The sequence below is a fragment of the Chiroxiphia lanceolata genome, chromosome W, assembly GCF_009829145.1.
Source record: "Chiroxiphia lanceolata isolate bChiLan1 chromosome W, bChiLan1.pri, whole genome shotgun sequence".
NCBI classification, from domain to species: domain Eukaryota; kingdom Metazoa; phylum Chordata; class Aves; order Passeriformes; family Pipridae; genus Chiroxiphia; species Chiroxiphia lanceolata.
Genome location: NC_045670.1, coordinates 9410152 through 9425108, shown reverse-complemented (window position 1 = coordinate 9425108; position 14957 = coordinate 9410152). Strand labels below are relative to the sequence as shown.

Here is a 14957-nt window from a genome sequence, read left to right as displayed (position 1 = left end):
AATCCAAAAAGATTATAACCGCTGGTTTCCCTTGGTCACCCAGGTGGGTTACCTTGTCATAGAAGGAAATCAGGTTTGATAAGCAGGACTTTCCTCTCATGAAACCGTGCTGGTTGTGACCAATGACTGCGTTGTCTTTCCGGTGTTTTTCAATACCTCCCAGAATAATTTTCTCCATATCTTTACCAGGCACTGAAGTGAGACTGACAGGCCTGTAGTTTCTGGGGTCCTCCTTCTTGCCCTTCTTGAAAATTGGGACAACATTCCCCAGCTTCCAGTCAGCTAGGACCTTTCAGGATTCCCAAGACCACTCGAATATCATCAAGAGAGGTTTTGCGATGACATCTGCCAGATTTTTGAGGATTCTGGGATGAATCCCATCAGGACCCATAGATTTGTATGGATCCAGCTGGAGCAGCAGATCCCACATAATTTCAGTGTTGACTGGGAGTTGATCATTCTCACAGTCATGGTCCTCCAGCTCAGGGCACTAAGACCCCCTTGGTTCATCATCCTTGTTGAAGAGAGAGGCAAAGAAGGCATTAAACACCTCTGCCTTGTCTCTGTCCCTTTTTGTGAGGGGATCATCCCCATCACGTAACAGTCGGATGATATTTCTATACTGACTATTGCCACCAATATATTTGAAAAAACTCTTTTTATTGTCCCTCACATTTCTGACCAGCGTCAACTCCAGCTGAGCTTTGGTTGTACGAATTTTCTCCCTACAGCAGTGTGGGAAGATGGTTGGGGTTAAAAATTAGAGGAGACTAAGAATTGCAGGGTAAAATGCGGCTGCTACTCCCTGGGTGGAACGCGGTCAACATGCTCCATGATGACTCCATATACAATGATAAGAACGTGCTACAGGGGATGGAATGGAGGGTGGAGCGCAGTGGAGACGCCGTGGCCTCCCTCCATAGAAATCCCTGCAGGGAGGGGAACATAGTAGTACTTTATAATTCATAAGACTGCATAGCACCTGTCAACCAAGGAGATAGATGAAGGTGTCCTGATGCCAAGCCAACAACTATGTCAAAATCTCTCTCTTTGGATGAACTTGGTTCATTAAAGCCTAATGTATTAGGGAGGGTCTGAGATATACAGACACGTGAAAAACAGACACCGTTGCTAGCTCAACAAACACCAATATTTATTATCAAAAGGTGGCCAACAAAGCGAACAAACCCAAAAGGGAGGAAGGAGGAGAGAAATAAGCCCCCAGTACGACTTTGTCAGTTACCCAGCTGTCGCCTATAAAGTTATCTTACCAACCTAGCATGCCTATAATCACCCATAGCAGAAGCTGCATCCTTGGAGAGTCAGTAAGTTCACAAAACTGGCAGGTGTCCCTGCCGAAGGCAACGTTGTCCTTGGTGTGAAGATTAACTCTCTCCAAGAAAGCACTATCTACTTTTTATACAATTAATTGAGAGACCACAACCTCCCAGGTGTGGTCAGCACCGCCCAGCCAGAGGCCCTCAGTCCCACCTCCTGGTTACGTAAGTGCACCTCTTCTGTGCATGTGTGAGAACTTCGGAAATCCCCTAATGCATGCACAGTGTGTTTTGGGGGTCTTTCTTAATTGAGTCTAGGGGCGAGCCTTCCTCACTTCATCATCACTTTCGCCTCCAAATGCCCTTGACGGACAATTAACCAATCACAGAACACCAATTAAAACAGTTTATACAAGAAGCTCTCTTCAAGGACAACTTTCCCGTTTATCAGTGCTTGTTTTCCCATAATTTGGCAGGGAAAGAGCAAAGCTTTCACAGGTGGCAGGGCCAAACACAGACCAAAAGTATCAACATAAATTCACCCTGGTACACCTAATAGTAATATTAATGCACACCTCCATCCCAAAGTTACCCGCCTCCAAGGTGCGACCACCCCTCACCAAGCATGCACCCTATATTCTTTTGACTGTATCTTTAAAGGTGAAGCAAGAGAACTTTACACCAATCAGAAACAAAAGTATTTATAACTAAAGTCACTCAAGCTCCACCTAAACATAAAGAAATAGTATAAAAGTAAGTTGAGAATGGGGAGAAAATCAGGGAAGACTCCACCAAAACTGCTGGGATCAGTTGACGAGCTGAACCTGTCTTCTCCCCCATAGCGATGCCTATTGGGTAAGAACCATACTCTACGTGCACTGAATATTGCTATTAGGATTAGAACTTGTTTTATAGTGTAGTAGATTGCTTTAAATACATTTTTGCAGTCACCAGCAATCTTCAAACCTTATTAACCTGTCACAGTTTTGTATTAATAGTGTTATTCCGTAAACTGTTAGTGTTCTTTATAGGTGCTAGCAGTTGCTGGCAGCAGATAACACATTCAAATAAAGTGGGAAGACCCAGTGAGGGGTCTCCCTTATGCTGTTGGCTTAGCCCCCCCTGAAAAGGGCTGTTGAATCGCTCTCCGATCCAGTGGAACTGTTTGGTGAAGGGTCCCCATTACAGACTCTGACAGACTGGTCCGGCACAAGGCTTTCCTGGGGCACTGACAGACAAATAAATCACTAAGGGTTGAGGAAGTCTTCCCATATTAAGGTTCGAGGAAATCTCCCCCTTTTCACATGACAAGAGGCAAGTAGAGCCTCTGTATTCTTCCCATTTCACTTGATCTTGCTTCCACTGGGCATACACCTTCCTTTATTGCCTTATTTCCAAGGGAAGATCCCTGCTCAGCCAAGCCGGTCTTCTGCCTCACCAGTTTGACTTCTTACATTTGGGAATTGCCTGCCCCTGTGCCCTTAGGAGGTGATGTTTAAAAAGTGACCAGCACTGATGGACCCCAGCACCTGCAAAAATATTTTTCCAGGGGAACTTACTTAACAATTCCCTGAGCAGCCTGAAACCTGCTCTCCTCATGGTTAGAGTTGAGATTTTGCTGGCACTTTTCCTCCTGTCAACAGAGATTTTAAACTCAATCACTTCATGGTCTCTGTGGCCAAGACAGCCCTCAATCTCCACTTTGCTCACAAGATATACTCTGTTGACAAGCAGAAGATCAAGGAGGGCATTTTTCCAAGTTGACTTCCTTAGGACCTGTTCCATAAAGTTGTCATCCAGTTTTTTTAGTTATCTTCTGGCCCAGGTTGTACCAGATGTATGGTGTTCCCACTTAATTTCTGTCAAGTTGAAGTCTCCCATAAGGACAAGGGAAGTTGACTTGGAAGTGTCCCTTAGTTCCTCAAAGAATAATTCGTTGGTTGGGAGGTCTATAGTAGACTCCCACAATGATATCCGCATTATTTGTTTGCCCCTTGCTTCTTACCCAGAGGCTCGCAACTGTGCCATGGCCAACTGTGAGCTCCATGCATTCTAACCCTTCTATTATATACAGTGCCATACCTCTGCCCCTTCTGCCCTGCCTATCCCTCCTGAAGAGCCTGTAACCATTCAACAGGGCACTCCAGTCACAGGACTCATCCCACCAGGTTTCACTTATGCCAATGATGTTAAATCTCTGGGACTGGGCCAAAGCTTTGAACTCCTCTTGTTTGTTCCTCATGCTGCATGCATTAGAGTGTAGAAACATTTCAGGTGTGATACATTGTAGCCAACTCCTCGTGAGGCAAATTGAGGGACCCCATGAGTGCTCATTTCCTCAAGTTTTGGCACACCATCCCATTGCTCATCACTGACAAGTCTGGTTTTGGTCCCTTCCCCCTTCCAGTCTAGTTTAAAGTTCTATCAACAATTCCTGCTAGCTTCTGTGCTAGAACTCTTTTTTCCCCCCTCTGTTTTACTTGGTTCCCCGCCAAGTCCTCAGACCCAACGAAAAAGAACTCTGGCAAAGAACTAAGAAAAAAACTATGAAAAATCCAAACTAGCCAAACTTATATAAAAATAAATGTATTTATGTATATTACAGATGAAATACTATATACAATTTCCAAAAGGAAGGGGGAAAGGGAAGGGTGAAGGAGAAAGGAACAAAACCAAAATAAAATATACACGATCAATAACCCAAGATCTAGCAACTAAAGAATTAGCAAAAGAATATCTTACTACTCTCCTTGGGACAACAGAAATAGCGTTGGATGACCGCCGGCAACCTCCGCCTCCCAAGGTCGAGAAGGCCTTACTAGACCTCACTCCCCAACATGGCAGACCTGACAGCAGGGAAACCCGCACCTCCAGAACCACCGGAAGGAAAGAGAGTGAAGGCCTCTCCTCCTTTCTTCTTATACCCCTGGCTTACGTAAAAATCGTAGGGAATACCAGGAAATCTGGGCACTTCCTTGGTTACAAACTAGTCACCAAGGAAAGCCTAGACTAAACTACCACACCCTCTGAGAAAGGTACATCCCGTCAAGTGTCAGTAGATCAAGTGTTGAATAGACCATCCCACGGTCAAAAAATCCCAAATTTTTCCAATTACACCAACCTTGGAGCCACTCATTGATCTGATGGATCTGCCTGTTCCTATCAATATTATTCCTCATTACTGGAATGTAGCAGCCAAGTGTGAGAAAGGCCTGAAGAATGTTCAGATTACTTTGTGTTGTTTTCTCTAAGCCATGATTTACTGCCCAGGGAGAGTTGGACGATTCACCATGCGGGGATGTGAAGACCTTGAAACTCCAAGGTCTGTGTGTGTGGTGTGCGTGATGGGTCAACCTGAGAGAGTGATGGATGTGTGACTTGCAGCTGTGTTCTGTCTTAATTTGCTTAACCACTCCCAGCTGAAAGTGAATGAGATAAAAACCCTGGATCAAGGGCAATAAAGCGATTTCTGTCCATCAAGTCAGGAGTCCGTAATTCATTCCGTCATACCGGAAGGATCAAGGAAATCACCATCTGTGCTCCTGATCCCTCTACCAATATTCTCAGGGCCCTGAAGTCTTTTTTGATTGCCCTCAGACTTCTCTTTATTTAGTAGTTGCCAGTTTGAACAACCAATAGAGGGCCTTACTAGACTGGAGAGTTTTCCAATAATGTCCCTTATCTGAGCTCCTGGGAGACAGCAGACTTCCCAGTGAGTTGGGTCCAGTCTGCATATCAGGTCCTCCATTTTCCTTAGAAGGGAGTCTCCTATTACAACTACCCTTCTTTTCCTCTTGACAGAGGAGGTCGTGATGCGGCATACAGGTGGTATTGTTTTAGAAGACCCCACTACCCCAGAAGGACCTTTACCCACCTCATCAGTTGTCTGGCCTTCTAGTTCCAGAGCCTCATACGTGTTGTAGAAGGTGCCAGTCCTACCTGTCAAATTTAGAGGAGAAGGAATCTTCCTCCTGGTACATGCAGTGACCTGCTTCCAGCCTTCACCTTTAACAGACCCTTGAGTAACAGTCCTTTGAGTAATTACCCTGCAGGGTTCTGAGTCTACCTGCTTCTCCACTGCAATGGAGGTTCATGACTCCTGAGAGTCTTGAGACTGTAGTGTCACTTAAAATAATCAGTCTCTCTCTTGCCTGTTTGTTCGAATACTTCTTCCTGTAGCTCCTTCACCTGGTGACACAGCTCTTCAATCACAGCACATCTGGCTGGCTGGAGGCCTCTGACATGGTTCGTATGGTGACTCCTGCAGTTACAAGGGATTGAACCTTCCTGCGTGTCAACACCATAACTGAGGTAGTTTAAACTAATATGCTAATAAGACTTGGGCTGAAAAGATCTCTTTGGTCTCCCTTACCAGCTACTGAGTCCATTTGCTGCCTCTATTGGCTGCTCCCAGATGGTCCGAGAGGAGCCCTTCCTGTTCACCCTGCCTGCGTACCCTCACTGTTGTGCCACCCCCTTCTTTGCCCGCTCCTGTTAGCCGTGCCCTGGGTCACTCATGCCCCCTGGAGACATTTAAATGCCCTTTGGTCTCTCTCAACCCCATCCCCTCCTTGCCTGCTTGGCTGCTGAGGGCTTCCAGGTCATGGAGCTGCTGCTTGGGTGTTCCTGGACTCAGGAACCCCCCTGTACAGTTGGCGATGACCCCCTGGACTTCCCTCACCCACAGCTACCGGATCCTCAGTCACTAAGAGTTTGTGCAGGTATGGAAATATCCACAATGCCTGTCACTGGAGTTTGAGTAGCCACAGTTCTTGTCATCAGAGTTTGAGTAGTTGCAGTGCCTGTTGCTGGAGTTTGAGTCCCTTTCTTTCTTCAAGCTGCAGTGCTTGTCACAGGAGTTGGGGTAGCCACAGATAGTTGCTTAACCCTAAACAAGATGTGAACCATATGCAACACCATTCTGATTCCTAACAAAGGGGCTTCAAGGGTACTCAAAGAATATTTTAAATCCTTAAAATTCTCAAATGCCATTGTAATCAACCTGGAGGGCTTCCTAAGAGGGAGGGAGTGAGATGTTGGAAGATGTTTCTCCCATAGGTTAGGTCTCCAAGGAAAAAAGGCAAAAGGTGTAATTATTGATAGTTCCCACTAAATGACTCCTGAGGTACAGAGGGGATGGCAATGCTGAGTGCACATACCAGATTAGGTCAATGACCAGCGATCCTATCATATCATAAGCCACTACTGCAAAGAACAAAACAATGTTAACCTTAGCCCAGGCCCAACATGGAGGATAAACATCATCACAAGAAACACATATGCCAAGAAAGGTATTATATTATGCACCTGTGAGCACATACGCAGGAACTCTGAAAGCAAACAAAACAACACTGTGACCAGCAACTACTAAACTAATACAATAAATGCTTGTAACAATTTTGGTTTAGCACATTTTGGTCATATCTGTCATTATCACAGCCCTCCATGCCCCATATTGGGCACCAAAAAGGACTGTCATGGTTTAACCACGGTCAACAACTAAGCACCACACAGTTGCCAGCTTATTCCCCCCTCTCCCCGCCAGTGGGGAGAAGAATGGGGAAGAAAATTGAACTGCGTGAGTTAAGAACAGTTTAATGATTGAAACAAAATAAAATATAATGTTGCCTAAAAGAAAACTCAGGGAGAAAAAAAATCTGGGGCAACTTAATTGGGAGGTAAGGTGAGGGAAGATTTTAATGATGCCTCTCAGGCATTGGGGTACAAGTTACATGCGCTGCTCCCCAATCCAGTGTTACAATTTTTATAATGTCCATCCAATCCCTGAATCATCCACCCCTTGGCCTTTACCTCGTACTGCCCCCTGACCTGCCCCTTGGCCTTTACCTCGTACTGCCCCCTGACCTGCCCCTCGGGAACTGGGTTTGGGGTCGTACTGGGACCCTCTCTTCATCATCTTGGTCTTCTTCGGAGCACACAGTGCACACAGTCCTTGGTTATATCTTGCGGTTCAGGCTAGGGAACAGATGTTCTTAAACAGTAGAAGGCCTACCTTGAAAAGAAGACTAAATATGCTAAATGGAATTTAAGGGGGAATTGATATGGGGAACATGGAATGGGGTAAGAGGGTTGGGGATATGTGAAACTACTGTGCTAAAGGGTGAGGGAATAAATGCAACTACTTCTAAAATCTACATTTACTGTATAATTACTTATAAAACTTATAAAAATTAGAAAAATCAAAAAATAAAAAAACCCTAGGGCAACAACAATAATAATAATAATAGTGATTATAACAGTATTGCATTCTTCCCCAGCATGAGCTATCTACTTTTTATCCAATTTACCAGTGATGTCTACCTGGGCAGGTGTGGTCAACACCGCCCAACTAGAGGCCTTCAGTCCCTCCCCCCATTATGCAAGTGGCATCTCTTCTGCACATGCATGGGTACTCTGGGTACGGGGAACTGTGCTGCACCTCAGGGAGTCTTTCCTAAAAGAGTCTGGGGGCTTACTTCATCCTCCTCCTCTTCAACGTCTCCTTCAAATGCCCTTGGAGGGTTGTCAACCAATAGCGAGGTACCAATTAACTATAGTTTACACAAGATGCTCCCTTCAAGGACAAAGTTCCTGTTTTATCAGTGCTTGTTTTCTCATAACTTGGCATGAAAAGAATAGATTCTCACAGGTGGCTGGGCCAACCATAGACCAAAATAACAGCATCTAATTAAGCATGAATACACTCGTCCAAATTGGAATCGGAACACAGAGGAGGGAAGACAGAATATGATGGATTATCGGAATTGTATTGTGGGGGGAGTTCAGGAAGCAGCAACCCAGGTGCAGAATATGGCCAAGGCTTTTAGCGGGAGGCAGGGGAAGGATGAGTCACCGACTGAATGGTTGGAGAGACCGAAAAAAGATATACAACAATATTCTGGAGTTCAGTTAGATACTCCAACAGGGCAACAGTTGTTGAAGGCTAACTTTGTGACTCATTCATGGATAGATATCAGGAAAAAGTTAGAGAAATTAGAGGACTGGAGTGAAAAAGATCTGAATGAATTGTTAAAGGAAGTGCAGAAAGTATATGTTCAAAGAGATGAGGAGAGACAGAGACAAAAGACCCGACTGATGGTAGCTACAGTTAAAGAGGTGAACAAACAAGGGGATAGACAGGTTATAGGGCAGGGATGTGTGGAGACGTCACAAAAGAGGTATGGTAATCATGGAGGTAGCAAGAGACAAGAACTTCAAACTTTCAGGGGACCTCCTTGAGTGTCGCAGAAGTTAGGAACAAATTTAACTTGCCTGCCTGTACAAGAGGGGCAGGGAGAGTGCTATTATTGTGGGCAGAAAGGACATTTCAAGAGAGAATGCCCTAGGTGATAGAAAGACATCTGGGTCTTCCAACTGCAGGAGTGCTCAGACTGGGGGTGTCGGGGGCTCTACCTCCTGGGGGTAGAGGCAGAGGGGGAACCCTTGGTGAGTTTGAAATTAGGACCCCGAGGGGAAAGATACCACCTTTCTGGTGGATTTGGGAGCTCAACAGACCTGCATAACTCGACCCCCTTTGAGAATAGAAGTATCTGATCAAAGAGTTGTTGCAGTGGGAGCTAAGGGGGAAAAATTTGAAGTTTTTGTGGCACCCTCAATATTGATACAAGGGAACGGGAAGACATTGAAAAGGGATTTATTAATAGTACCCCAGACTGGGACAAATTTGTTGGGAAGAGTTTTAATGGGATCCTTGGAGATAGGACTGATACCTCAGGGAAAAGAACTTAAACTTTTTGTATTAAGTGAGGGTTTATATATAAATCTGCAGATATGGGCCGAAGACGGGAATAGGGGAAGACTAAAAATAGAACTTTTTTTGGTAAAACCATATACAAAAACTCCTGTTCAGGTTGGGCAGTACCCCATCTCCCTAGAAGGGAGAAAGGGATTATCCCAGATTATAAAGAAATTAATTCAGGATAGGTTGTTAGAATTTTGCATGTCCCGATATAACACTCCCATCCTACCAGTAAAGTGATGGGACGTACCGATTAATCCAAGACTTTCGTGAAATCAATAAGATAGTTCTGACACTGAAACAGGAGCCAGGCCTAAAAGAGTTAACTGAGATATCTTGACCTGCTAAGAAACCTCAATATCTGTTTTGCTAGAAGAACATTTTAGGAGCACTGGTTAATATCATGTTCTGTTCTGCTCACTGGACCAAAGGGTTTATTATAAAAAGAATAGGAGTAGTACACACACAGTAATAAATTAGGTAAACTAGATATTTGAATAAGATCTAGAAGGTCCAGAGCCAGGATTTTGCAAACTTGAAGAATTCAGGTCACCTAATTGAAGAGGTCAAATTGAGAAAGACATCCATGGCCACCACCAGAGGGATGAAGGCTTGAGGAGAAGACCCCCACAGTAGAAGATTGCACATGTCTGGAAAGACTCCGCCCAGAGACTCACCTGCTTATTAATATGTATAATAAATGATGTAACCATGTATCTAAAGTGTATAAAATGGCTTAGTTTTGCACTTGCGAGTCGAGCAAGTTTGTCCAGCGCGAACTGACTTGCTCCCAACGTTGAATAAATAAATACCTTGCTGCTTAAAGATAAAAAAAGTCTCTAAGCAGTTTCTCGGACCGATTTTTTGGATTCATTTGGCGACCTGTGGTAGCACACCTTCTCCACCCGGCTGCGGAATCCCTCGGAGGACGGGACCCCCTTGGGCGCCCTCGGGTAAGTCTTTTTACCTGAAGGGGCTCCCTTCTTCAGTGGTTTCCTGCAGGGGCTGGACAAGAACACTGCCTATTGATAAAAGGTATTTGTAATTGGTTTCTGGTTTTGTCTATTCTGGTTCTGGTTATTCTGGTTCTGGATTCCCATAAGTCAAAGGCGGGATGCCGTCACTCACAGGGATATGGGAGAGGACACTCTTCCAGGGGAATATCCCCTCTGGTCTGGTCTGGTCTGGTCTGGTTTTGTTTGTATTTGGCCAAATATTTTTTATTTTGAGAGAAGCAAGGTTGTCTTGTTCGTTTTCAGAAAAGTTATTGTGTACCTGATATACCTTGCTTACCTTGAAACATCCAGGAGCACATAGTTAAAGGTATTATCATGCTAAGAATTGCTATATGAGAGGTAATACTGAAGAGTTACCTACAAGCACACCACTTTGGATAAGACCTAGAATTAAATTTGTCCATTTTGCAACTGATAGTTATATGTATGAGCCTTGTGTAACAGATGTAAAGTTTGCCTCCCTGACAAACAAGCACAATTCCCTCAACTGTTCCTCATCAGACTTGTGTTCCAGAGGCTTCACCACCTTTCTTGCTCTTCTTTGGACACACTCCAGTACTTCAATGTTCTTATTGTAGTAAGGGGCTGTTATGGTTTAGATAAATGAAGATTTTCTTGTTGAATTTTTTCATGTCATCATATGGTTTTGGAGAGCATGGGGGACACCCCCCCTTCCCCCCCACATGGGGGAGAGGTCCCACACACAGATAAGACTGCTGACGTTGTGAGATCTCACTCTCTGGTTCCGGTGGGGGGGTGCAAATGCAGTAGCGTGATTGGGCTGCTGGCTGGCTACATTGTGATCATATGACCACGTTGGGACTGGGTTGCCATCTCAGTGGCACAGAATTGAAAGAGTGGTTTTAGGTGACATTTTCTCTGTTATTGTTTGGTTTTTGTTTTGTTCTGTTTTGTTCTCCATTTTTTTAGTAAAATTGTTATTAATTTTTAATACTTCACTTAAACGCCTTGTAATTTCAAAAATTTTTGTAATTTAGGGAGGGAGGGGTTTCTATTCCATCGGAGGTCCCGTCTTCTGGGACATATTATCAGTAAACCAAGACAGAGGCCCAAAACTGAACACAGTTGTGGGATGATGGACAGTTTTAAAATTTAGAGGATGCTAAGAATTCTAGGGTAAAAAGTAGCTGCAACTCCCTGGACAAAATGTGGTTAACATGCTCCCATACAACGATAATCATCTGCTCAGAGAGTGAAGACTACGTGGTCCCCCTCCATTCAAATCCCAACAGAAAGGGGGAACACTGTGATACTTTGAAGATCTTGAGACCATACAATACCTGTCAGCCAAGGGAGAATCAAGGTGTTCTGCTGCTGAGCCAACAACCATGTCGAACCCCCTCCTCAGGTGCCAAGCCATGACCACCTCCCTCCCATTAGGTATGGTGAGAGAACTTTACACCAATCAGAAATGAAAGGTATTTATGACTAGAGCCACTTGACCTCCACCTAAACATAAAAAAATAGTATAAAAGTAAGTTGGAGATGGGGGAGACTCCACCGAAACTGCTGGGATAGGCTGACGGGTTGAGCCTGTTATAGGTTAGAAATTCAGGAGAATTTTTCTTTCCCTCACCCCCTCCACTGTAGGAAAGACAGAGTTTGAATGGAAAGGGGGAAGGGAGTTAATTAGCCTTACAAAAGAACTAGCTAACCAGGCTGCATTCCTTGCTGATGGCCCATCAGAGGCTGGGGGGAGAGGGGAGAGGGGTAGACTGCGGAGTTCGCTCTCTGGGTCGGAGATGGGGATCTGCGTGGGGGGCATTTGGAGAGAAGACCTGGGAGTCTCTTTCTGGCTTTTCATCCTGGTGAGGTCGGACCACTGGCACACTGCCTCGTGACTCCAACCGGGACCTACTGGGTTTTCATTGGAGAGGTCTGTGCTTGCTGGGAGAGAAGGGAAGAGCCTTGGAACACCGTCATCTGGGAACAACAGTGAGTCCCGTAGGGGTGAACTGCTTTTCCTTCTGCCCTTCTCCCATTGGGGGAAGGGTCTCCATTTTCCTTTTGGCTCCTCCCGCGATCCGAGACCACCCCCCAGACCCCTCCCCCCGTGGTGACTGCCAGAGCCCAACAGCGCCCCCTGCCGACCACCACAGAGTGCTGCAGGCTCTGCACCTCCAGTGATCCAACAGCACTCCCTGCAGGTCAACACAGAGAACTGCAGGTTCTGCACCCCCTGCCAACTGTGATTAGAACTGCGCTAAAAGACAGAGAAGTATTCAGACTTTTTCTTTTGTTTGAAGGGAACTTCTGGGTACAGGACTATTGTTTAGTTGTGTTTATGTTCTGTTACTGTTCTTGCCAATATACATATATCTTTTAATAAAGGGTTATTATTTCTTCTGTTTTTTTCCACACTTCCTCGATTAAAGTCCCTTAATTTTAAACTTGCAATTGCTGAGAGAGAGAAGTTTGGTCTATCTCATACCTCATCCTCTTTATCAAACATTCCAGTCTCTTCAAAATGAGACAGAGCCTATCTTGTTCTCCCATAAGGACACCTTGCATAAGAATTATACTCTACGTGCATTAAATATTGTTTTTAGGATTAGCACTTATAATTGCTTAACATTTATATCAGTAGATTGCTTTTAAACGTATTTTTGCAGTCAGACCCTATCACTGTTGACCACGAACCTTATTAACCTGTCACAATTTGTATTAATAAAGAGTGTTATTCTGTGAACTGTTAGAGTGAGTCCTTTCAGTTGCCGGCAGTGGATAACACTTTGGCAGGGCACACTGAGGGATCTTCACACTGTTGACTGACCCCCTCCTGACAAGGGCGATTGAATCACCCTCCGATCTTGTGAATCTGTTGGTGAAGGGTGTCATTACGAAATGCTGACAGACTGGTCGGACACAAAGGTCTTGACTTTCCTGAGGGCACTGACAGGCAAAATCTAAACTCCTCCCTTTCACATAACAACAGTGTTCAAGGTGTGGTCTCACCAGTGCTGAGTACAGGGGGACAATCACTTCCCTTGTCCTGCTGGCCATACTATTTCTGATACAGACCAGGATGCCATTTGCCTTCTTGACCACCTGGGAACACTTCCAGTTCATATTCAGGTGGCTGTTGACCAGCACCCCCAGATCCTTTTCTGCTGGGATGCTTTCCAACCACTCTTCATAGAATGGTTAGGGTTGGAAGGGACCTTACAGATCATCTAGTTCCAAACCCCCTGCCGTGGGCAGGGATGCCTTCCAATAGACCAGATTGCTTAGAGTTCCATCCAATCTGGCTTTAAACACTTCCAGGGATGGGGCATCAACAACTTCTCTTGGTAACCTGTTACAGTGCATCACCACCCTCACAGTAAAGAATTTCTTCCTAATATCTAATCTAAACCAACTCTCAGTTTAAAGCCCTTTGTCCTGTCACTATATGGTCTTGTTAAATGTCCTGCTTCACCTTTCTTGTAGGTTCCCTTCAGGTACTGGAAGGATACAATAAGGTCACCCCAAAGCCTTCTATTTTCCAAACTGAACAAACCCAGTTCTCTCAACCTTTCTTCATAGGAGAGGTGCTCTATCCTTCTAATCATTTTGGTGGTCTTTCTCTGGACTTGCTCCAACAGGTCAATGTCCTTCCTGTGCTGGGGGCACCATAGATAAATGCAGTACTCAAGGTGGGGTCTCACGAGAATGGAGTAGAGGGGCAGAATCACCTCCCTCGACCTGCTGGTCACACTTCATTTGATGCAGCCTAGGACACGATTGGCTTTCTGGGCTGCAAGCAAACGTTGTTGGCTCATGTCCAGCCTCTCATCCACCAGCACCCCCAAATCCTTCTTGGCAGGGTTGCTCTGGATCTGGTCATCCCCCAGCCTGGATTGATACCGGTAGTTGCCCTGACCTGAGTGCAGCACCTTGCACTTGGTCTTGTTAAACTGCATGAGACTCAGAGACTCACAGAATCATAGAAACAACCAGGTTGGAAAAGACCTCCGAGATCATCAAGTCACACCCTTGATCCAACACCACCGTGGTTACTAGACCATGGCACTAAGTACCACATCCAGTGGCATCTTAAAAACCTCCAGGGATGGAGAATCCACCACCTCCCTGGGCAGCCCATTCCAATGTCTGATTACCCTCTCTGTAAAAAATTTCTTCCTAATATCCAACCTAAACCTCCTCTGGCAGAGTTTAAGACCGTGCACTCTTGTCTTACTGATAGTTGCCTAGGAGAAGAGACTGGCTACAACCTCCTTTCAGGTAGTTGTAGAGAGTGATGAGGTCTCCCATGAACCTCCTCTTCTCCAGGCTGAACAACCTCAACTCCCTCAGCCTCTCCTCATAGGACTTGTACTCGAGTCCCTTCACCAGCCTTGTTGCTCTTCTCTGGACCTGCTCCAGCCCCTCAATATCCTTCCTGAACTGAGGGTCCCAGAACTGGACACAGTACTCCAGGTGTGGCCTCACCAGCACTGATTACAGGGGAAGAATCACTTCCCTGGTCCTGTTGACCACACTGTTCCTGATACAGGTCAGGATGCCATTGGCCTTCTTGGTCACCTGGGCACACTGCTGGCTCATGTTCAACTTCCTGTCAATCCAAACTCCCAGGTCCCTCTCTGCCTGGCTACTGTCCAGCCACTCTGTGCCCAACCTGTAGCGCTGCATGGGGTTGTTGCAGCCAAAGTGCAGGACGCATCACTTGGCCTTGTTGAACCTCATCTCATTGGAATCAGACCATCTCTCCAGCTTGTCCAGGTCTCTCTGCAGAGCCCTCCTGCCTTCCAGCAGATCAGCACTCCTCCCCCAACTTGGTGTCATCTGCAAATTTGCTAATCATACACTCAATTCCTCATCCAGATCATCGATAAAGATAATAAATAGAACTGGGTCCAACACTGATCCCTGAGGGACACCACT

The 14957-nt window shown here is 45.4% G+C and overlaps 1 long non-coding RNA gene across 1 annotated transcript in view; it reads left to right on the top strand.

Moving 5' to 3' along the window:
- Positions 1 to 11484, top strand: part of LOC116780071 — an 84926-nt gene extending 73442 nt beyond the window's left edge. Inside the window, exon 3 of the long non-coding RNA XR_004354314.1 lies at positions 11361 to 11484. This is a non-coding gene — a long non-coding RNA (uncharacterized LOC116780071). The remainder of the gene's footprint in view (positions 1 to 11360) is intronic.
- The last annotated feature ends 3473 nt before the right edge of the window (positions 11485 to 14957 follow it).